The sequence below is a fragment of the Oryctolagus cuniculus genome, chromosome 2 (assembly GCF_051225735.1).
Source record: "Oryctolagus cuniculus isolate XC-2025 breed Fujian yellow rabbit chromosome 2, ASM5122573v1, whole genome shotgun sequence".
In the NCBI taxonomy this organism is placed as follows: Eukaryota; Metazoa; Chordata; class Mammalia; order Lagomorpha; family Leporidae; genus Oryctolagus; species Oryctolagus cuniculus.
In genome coordinates, this window is record NC_142868.1 from 50,869,794 (window position 1) to 50,878,348 (window position 8,555).

Genomic DNA, 8,555 nt, shown 5'->3' on the forward strand with positions numbered 1-8,555 from the left:
AAAGTAATTAAACCAGGACGTTAAACACAAATCTCTCATCTCTAACAAAGTCAGCCTCTGCATCTTTTTTGTCCCTTTTCCAATTTTCCCTCAATATCTCTGCTAATCTCACACCCTTCTTCCTCCAGCGACTCCCCTTAGCAGACCACAAGCTTGTGGGATTTGGAATTCACTTTCCATCTGTCTCTAGGTGTCAGTTTCTAGAGCCACTGTGATTTTGTCCCTGGTGATCCTGTTGGTCCTCCTCGGGCCTCCTCAGGAAAGCCATGGTTCTAGAAGGGGACATAGATATGAGAAACACATACCTAACAAAAGTGTTTTCGTTCTAATCACAAAGCAAATTGGTTTTCTAGAGTGATGCTAATATCACGCACAGTGAAGGTGATCTGGGAGGGACCAGAGGCAAGGAGGAGAAAGCCACTTAGCTCAAGTACTCTGGAGACAGACCCTGTGTTGGGCTTTATATGCTGAATTTTAGTTGAGAATGGGCTTGAGATATATGGGACAAGTAGTACAGTGGGCAGGGTTGAGAGGGAGAAGCCGACCCATGTGCACCGGCAACTGACATCTCACCCAATACCTTAAGAACCTTCAAAGCTGGCATGTCTCTCATGAAGGGAAGAGGGCTGGGATTTTGTATCCCAGCATCAGCTGCCTCTGGACAGCAGGAGGAACCTCAGGCAATGAAGTTCCTTTGGGTGTAAGGTGATGACCATCGAGGCCCGCAGCTGTGAGCCCTTGCGCCACAGCATCCAGCGGGAGACACAGGATCCCTGCCCGGGGTCCCTCTCAGGATTGTGGTTACCACCATGTGCTGCCATGAGTAAATCTGTGTCAAGAGGCTGAGACTTAGCCCAGAGCTCTCAGTTCTGCACACAGAATCCAGACTCTGCGCCTCTCCTGGCCACCGTGAGCGTGTCACCGGGGCATGTTTTTCAAAGCCAAGAGTTATTTACTGCCCAAGAGAAAGGGCAGCAACAGTAGTTCTGGAACAGGACGAGCTCCGAGTTTAGCCATAGACTTGGAATTCATGCAAACTTTCCCAGACTGCCCGCCCCATGCAAAGGCTTATCTAAAGTCATCCAGGGAAATGAGAAGAATCCTGGTTTCCATTGCATGCCCCCCCCCCCCACTTTGCCCTCGCCTCCGTGAAGCTCCAGATGCAGCCTGGACTCACTTCTTGAGCTTGTTGTGGGTTCTGTTTGGGGTTTAGGATAGAGACTTAGGATGGATTCCCCATGTGGCCTCTTCTAACTGGGCGGGCACCATCTGCTTCCAGTCCCATCACCAGGAGAGCCCTCACTGGGGAGGTGTTGGGGTAGGGGAGAAAGGCACACCCAGAGAAAAGTCCCATTTTCTCACTGAGGAAGTCTCTAAGATACTCACAGATAATTTCTTTAAAGCCTAGAAATCCATGTTGTTGTGTGGGAAATGAATGCTGACTTTGCTCTCTTAAAGGTGGAAGTTCAACAGTATTTAGTCTCTAACACTAGTTGAGCCTACATTCTCAGGGGGCATTTGAAGGATGATGCTTAAAAATGACATTAAAAACCACAGGAATCTTAATTAAAATCACAGAAAAACAGAAGAAGACCCAGCCCTACTTAACACCAGTTGAGTACTTGGAAAAGTTCATGGAAAAGAGAATTGAAAGATGAGCTTATGTTGGTGAGAAACTTTTTTTCTGAAATACATGCACTCAAGGGATCTTCAAAAAATTCATGAAAATGTGTATTATGAGAAAACAAAGCATGGATGCTTTTTTTTTTTTGCATTACAATAAACTAATCAGGGTCCAGCACTGTGATGCGGTTGGATAAGCTGCTTGTGACACTGACTGATATCCCTTATCTGAGCACCAGTTCCAGTCCTGGTTGATCCACTTCTGATCCAGCTTCCTTCAAATGCACCAGGGAAGATAATGAAGATGTTCCAAGTACTTGAGCCCCGCCACTTAGGTGGGAGACCAGGATGGAGTTCCTGGTTCCGGGCTTCAGCTTGTCCCAGACCTGGTTGATTTGGGAAGTAAACTAGCAAATGGAAGATCTCTCTTGCTCTCTCTCTGTCTGTCTCTCTCTCTTTCTGCCTTTCAAATGAAAAAAAAAAGTAAATAAATGTCGCTCCCCCTCTTCGTGGAGGAACGACACTAGACCCTGCCTAGGCTTCATATCCGAGTCACGGCACCATTATGTCGCTCCCCCTCTTCGTGGAGGAATGACACTAAACCCTGCGCTGTTCTTTCATCTGCTCGGCCCTCCCCGGGTTTGCTGCTGGTTCTTCCCGGGTTGGCTACTGTCCCTTCCACCTCCGTGGAAGGGCGGTTCCCCCGGGCCACTCTCCCCACTTCCGCAGGGGAGCGGCACTCCGCCGGCCGGCTCTCTCGGGGGCTGCACAGGTGTTCCCTTAGATGTTCCCCTTAGATGTTCCTCTTAGATGTTCCTGGTGCATGCCGTCTCTCTCCTCCTTTATAGTCCTCCTCTGCCAATCCCAACTCGGCTGCCCACACGCCGAGTACGCTGCTCTCCTCCAATCAGGAGCAAGTCCTACAGTTTATTGGCTGAACTGGAGGCAGCTGTGTAGAAGCTGTTTTCTTCTCTCCCAGCGCCATATTGTGGGAGAGCAGATGCATAGAATAAGTCTTAATTCCAGTAACTTAGTCTAGTCCGGGTTGCTCCCCACAAATAAATATATCTTTTATTAAAAAAAACTTACCTTCTAATTCCATTTATTCCTGAACTTTTTGAAGTATCATTGTACTATAATCTCTGAAAGTAGGGCTCAGACATCAGTATCTTTTTTATTAAAAGAAGTATTTACTTATTTGAAAGACAGGTACAGAGAGGCAGAGGCAGAGAGAGAGAAAGGTCTTCCATCTGCTGGTTCACTCCCAAAATGGCCACGATGGCAGGAGCTGTCCTGATCCGAAGCCAGGAGACGGGAGCTTCTTTCAGGTCTCCCATGCAGGTGCAGGGGCCCGAGGACTTGGACCATCTTCTAATGCCTTCTCAGGCCATAGCAGAGAGCTGGATCAGAAGTGGAGAAGCCAAGACTGGAACCAGCACCCATACGGGATACCGGCACTGCAGGTGCTTTTACTTGCTACGCCACAGCACCAGCCCCACCAGTATCTTTTTTAACACTAATGTCCAAGGTTATAAATCACTTGCTTGGCATCTTTTCAGCTGGTTTTCCTACTTAGCCTCTCAGGCTCATGGTTGCCAGGACAAGAAAGAGCTACCTGGAGGTGCCAGCCAGGAAGGGAGGAACTGAGACTGGTTTCTGCTTTGTGCCCTTTGTCTGGCTCTTTCTGTTTTACAGAGGACAGATGTTCAAATATTCATTCTTTCTTCCTAAGCATCCTCTTTTCGGAACTTCTGACATCATCAAAAGGTACTCTCTAGTCCAAGGAAACCCAACTCATTCCAGTAAATCCCTCACTCAAAGTTTAAGGGACCTAAATGGCTTGTGTGTTTTGCTAACCGTGTAATCCAAAGCATTCATTACCCGTCTCCAACCCAGGCCCATCTGGAGTGACCACACACCTTGACTGCCCCCGTGGAAGACAGAAAATTCCATCCTCGGCTGCTGCCAAGGAGATTTCACCTGCCTGGAACCACAGAGCCTTGTTTGTGCATCTCTGGGAACAGCAGGTGCCATTTCTTGTCTGTCCATTAGTGTCACCCTTCCCTAACAACTCATCTATCAGGATTAAATGTGTTTTCCTACTGACACAACATTTACACTTTCCTCTGCCAAATCAGTAATATTAAACTTCCTTTTAAGTGTGTGTCTGTGTAGAGATGGATGAGGGTGGAGGTGGTTGTGTGTGTGTGTGTGTAAGGGAGAAATATGCCTTATAGCAATACAGTTTTTGACTAAAATTTGCATGCAATAAACACAGAACTGGAATTAGAACTCCAGTTCAAACCAGAGAAACTTCAACTTGAGCTAAACAGCATATAGAGACAAGGATGATGGAAATGAGTTAGCTCTGCCACACTCTTTTTCTTTCTTTCTTTTAAAAATTTATTTATTTACTTGAGAGGTAGAGTTACAGACAGAGAGAGGGAGAGACAGAGAGAAAGGTCTTCTACCCACTGGCTCACTCCCCAAATGGCCACAATGGCTGGAGCTGTGCTGATCCAAAGCCAGGAGCTGTAGCTTCTTCCGGGTCTACCACGCAGGTGCAGGAGCCCAAGGACTTGGGCCATCTTCTACTGCTTTCCCAGGCCATAGCAGAGAGCTGGATCAGAAGAGGAGCAACTGGGATACGAACTGGTGCCCATATGGGATGCTAGCACTACAGGTGGTGGCTTAGTAGACTACACCACAGCGCCAGCCCCTGCCATATCAAGAAGAATGCAGACAATTTTCACAGTGTGTGTCTGGAGGTGGGGAAGAGATGGCATCCTCTCCTGGACAAGTTTGGAATCTTTCCCTGCCTCCATGCTGAGAATCTGTTTATGTTTAGATCCTTGATGATTTTTTTTCCCCAAGGAAGAGCAGACTCAACAAACAAGGCACTTTCCATGCCTTGCTGTGACTTTTGGACAGTGAGTGGGTGTGCAGAGGGGATGCCATGCACGTACAGCGCTAGTTAGATGGCACACACCCCCTTCCTGGGAGAAACCAACATGATGGAGGTACATGCATGAGAGACTTCGGAACCAAAGTAGGGCCACGAGGCACTAACAGAGGCTGCAACCTATTCTTCAGTTGCTCTTTCAGTATAAGGAACAAAATGGCAGGGTGAACTGATGAAGGAAGCTTAGGCAGAAGTTCGAGGTTCTCAGTGGGACACTCACAAACGATTTCTTTGCATTTTTTATTTTCCTTAATCTATAAAATGTACAGACAAGCCCCTCCATAAAAATGCAAATCCAATTAAGACATTTCAGTGGAAGGGATTCTGTAAAGAGAGAAAAGAAAGGAGGTGGGGGAAAGTTGTAGACAAGGAAAGACACACATCCCATTTGGGCACCAGTCCAAGTGCTGGCTGCTCCACTTCCAGTCCAGCTCCTTGCTAATGGCCTGGGAAGCAGTGGAAGATAGCCCAAGTGCTTGGGTCACTGCAACCATGTGGGAGACCTGGAAGAAGCTCCTAGCTCCTGGCTTCAGATTGGCCCGGCTCTGGCTATTGGAGAGTGAACCAGTGGTTGGAAGACCTTTCTCTCTGTCTCTCCCTCAATGTAACTCTGTGTCTCAAATAAATAAATGAATCTTTAAACAACAATAACAACAAAAGGCTTACTGAAGACATCAGAAGTATGGATTTCAGAGTTCTGCACTGTTCTAGTTTTAGAACTCAGACTCCAGAAATGTCTTTTCAGCTTTGACTTTAGCCTGGTACTAGGTTGTTCCCTTTCTTGCCTCTGAGCCAGTTAAACTGCAAGGAAAGAACAAGAGAGGGAGGAGGGATGAGAGTCCATGGCGCTGGGGAAGAACTGGATGGGTAGTTTTCCATGGGCTGTGGAAGAATCTTTGTACAGTGTGAGTACACAACTCCCCTTGTTGGCTCTTGACTGATGCTGCATGGACCGAAGTCTCCATGTCCTGGAGATTAGATTTTATTGCAGAGACAACTGGGGGCCATGTCAACTTTGGCATCAGGAAGAAACAAAAGCTGGACTAAGATCTGAGAAAAAGTGTTCCCATTACAACCCAAATAGGTTTTACAAGATCCTGTGCAGGCACACACCCCAGAGCAGCCGGAAGGACTTGTGCACAAATAGGGCCAGCTTCACACAGAGAAGCAGCTTGGTGGGGAACAAGGCACAGACTACACCAACATGACCAACAGCACTAGTTGAACATAATCCCATCAAAACCAGAACAAATTTGACCTTGGGCAGCAAACAAAATGTTTGGTGCTCAAAGCAATAGAGCTAAGCATCCCCTTCTTAATTTGTACTGGCCAAAGGTTAAACACTGTTCAAATATAGGTCTGTTCAATGAATAAGTGAGTGAGGCCACACCTCATAGAGTACTAGGTTTGGTTCTAAGCACCATATTTTGAGGAAAACTTTAGCAAATCCAGGAGCACATTAGAGAAGCCCCAGTGGCCTAATGGATAAGGCATTGGCCTCCTAAGCAAATCCAGGAGCACAAAACTGTGATGATGCAGGGGTATAAAGCGTCACACAACCAACTGTTGAAGAAATGAGGAGTACTTAGCCTGGAAAAGGGAGGTCAGGACCAGGGGCTCAGAGAGGAAAAAGATTAGACTTTTTGTGTATTGTCCCGGGTGGTTCACAGCACCAGGTCTCAGATCAGCAATCTCTGAAAAGTCATTGGGCTGAGGTGAGGAGAGGTTCTTTCCAATTGAAAGCTATTTGGTGAGGAGGTCATAAGGAAGATGGGTGTGCCTGGTACAACTCTAAGATCCTTGCCAGCCCTCTGGTTCTGCAGTTCTGGACAGAAGTACTGGGTTCTAATGCATCTCTCTCTTTCTAGATATGGGGTGAGGATAAATCACCCCTGCCTTTCCAGGTTTCAGCCACTCCTCTGATAAAGGGAGAAATCAGCCCTGCTGGGGGTTAACTGAATCAAATCAGCTCTACTGCATCTCTGGTTCATAAGAGAAGCATTGTGTAATTTCAGGGACAATGGAGATCTATTAATTGATACCTACTGATCCATATCTGAAATTGTACCCATCGAATTTCATTTTTAATCATGTACCTACTGTTCAAATATGAATAACTGTGGGGAAAGTAATGAATTAAATGTAATGAATCACCTCTGAACACTAATAAATATTACTTTCAATAGAGACAGCATGTGGTACAGAAAATGAATCAATATTTTACAAAAGGGGAAAGCACAAAATAATGCTAAAGAGTTCGGAAGAAAAAAAAATTTCTATTTTTATTTCTAAATTTCATCTAATTTTAGCCCTGCCTATAAGTCAGATAATTCTGATTGCTTTATTGCTTACTTTTATGTTCCAGGGTTAAATTATCACATTCTTTTCTCAGAATCATTTTTATTTATTTATTTTTTTGACAGGCAGAGTGGACAGTGAGAGAGAGAGAGAGACAGAAAGATCTTCCCTTGCCGTTGGTTCACCCTCCAATGGCTGCTGCGGCCGGCGCGCTGCACCGATCCGAAGGCAGGAGCCAGGTGCTTCTCCTGGTCTCCCATGTGGGTGCAGGCACCCAAGGACTTGGGCCATCCTCCACTGCCTTCCCGGGCCACAGCAGAGAGCTGGACTGGAAGAGTGGCAACCGGGACAGAATCTGCTGCCCTGACAGGGACTAGAACTCAGTGTGCCGGAGCCACAGGCAGAGGATTAGCCTATTGAGCAGCGGCGCCGGCCCAGAATCATTTTTTGACATTAGACTCAGAAAATTATATTGTTGCCTGGAGAATGGAGCTCCAGAGACAGGTAACAACATTGCTCTAGAACGGGAAGGAGAGACAGAGGTAATGATTTTCTCTAGTGCTCCATTCATGCTTCCTTTCCTCTACCCCAGCAATTAGGAATCCAGTGATTATGGAGGGAGACAAAAATGCATTCATTTATTTTTATTTTAGACCAAATGCCATAATTATACGTTTTTTCCTTAAGCCATTAATTGCTTAGTCCCTAAAGTTATTATGGCATTTAAAAAAAAAGAGTATGATTTCTAGCTATAAGAGCAACTTGTAACTCTTGTTGTACATTTTTATTAGCTGTGTGTCTTTAGACAAGTTATTTGACCTTGTTGATATTCATATTCTTCATTCTCAAATGGAAATAATAATCTCTTATGTACAGGGCTGATCTGATAATTAAATGAGATAAATCCAGCATGCAGAAGGTCATCAAGAATTGCCAGCTCATTTTCCTCTTTTTGAGAAAGTATCTAAACTTCATCCAAATACATACATAAATTTTGTATGCTATAATTGAATACATATTACATATTTTTTTTCCATTGAAGCTACATAGAAAATGACATTTGCCTTCTTTGTAGCCACTTGATAGCCACCACATTATTAGAAATGGAAGTTTCAGGCAGGTATGTAAGATGAAAATATTTCAAAACAGACTTGGAGGAAATGCAAAAAATGCAGAAAAAGTTAAACTAAAGAGAATTGAAGATGAATCTCGAAGATACAGTAATTTTTCCTGGGCTGAGCTGTAACTCCTTGGGATCCCATATAGAGCCTTTGCCATAGGAAAGATATTATTTCCCCTGAAGTTAACTCATTAGAGGTAGAGAATCTAAGATCAGGGCTGCTTGTTTCCATGCCCAAAGCTGGACAAAGAAAATAAATCAACAAAAATAGCTAAGAGGTATTTCTAAACGTGTCCAGCTGCAAAAATTTATGGTCATTAGCTCTTGGAAAAAGGTCATTTCAGATAAGACAACTATTTATACAGAAAACAAAAATGAAACATATATTGATTGGTTTTCAGTTGACTCTCCCAGGCCTGGGAGAGGCACGACGTAGGAAAAGACCTGCCTAACCAGCGTGTCCCTTACCAGTGCTTCATCCACTTAAAGTCTCCCCTTATTTGGACCTGTGGGAAGGTTGCAGAAAAAGCCAAAGTTCAGAAGTGTTTTATG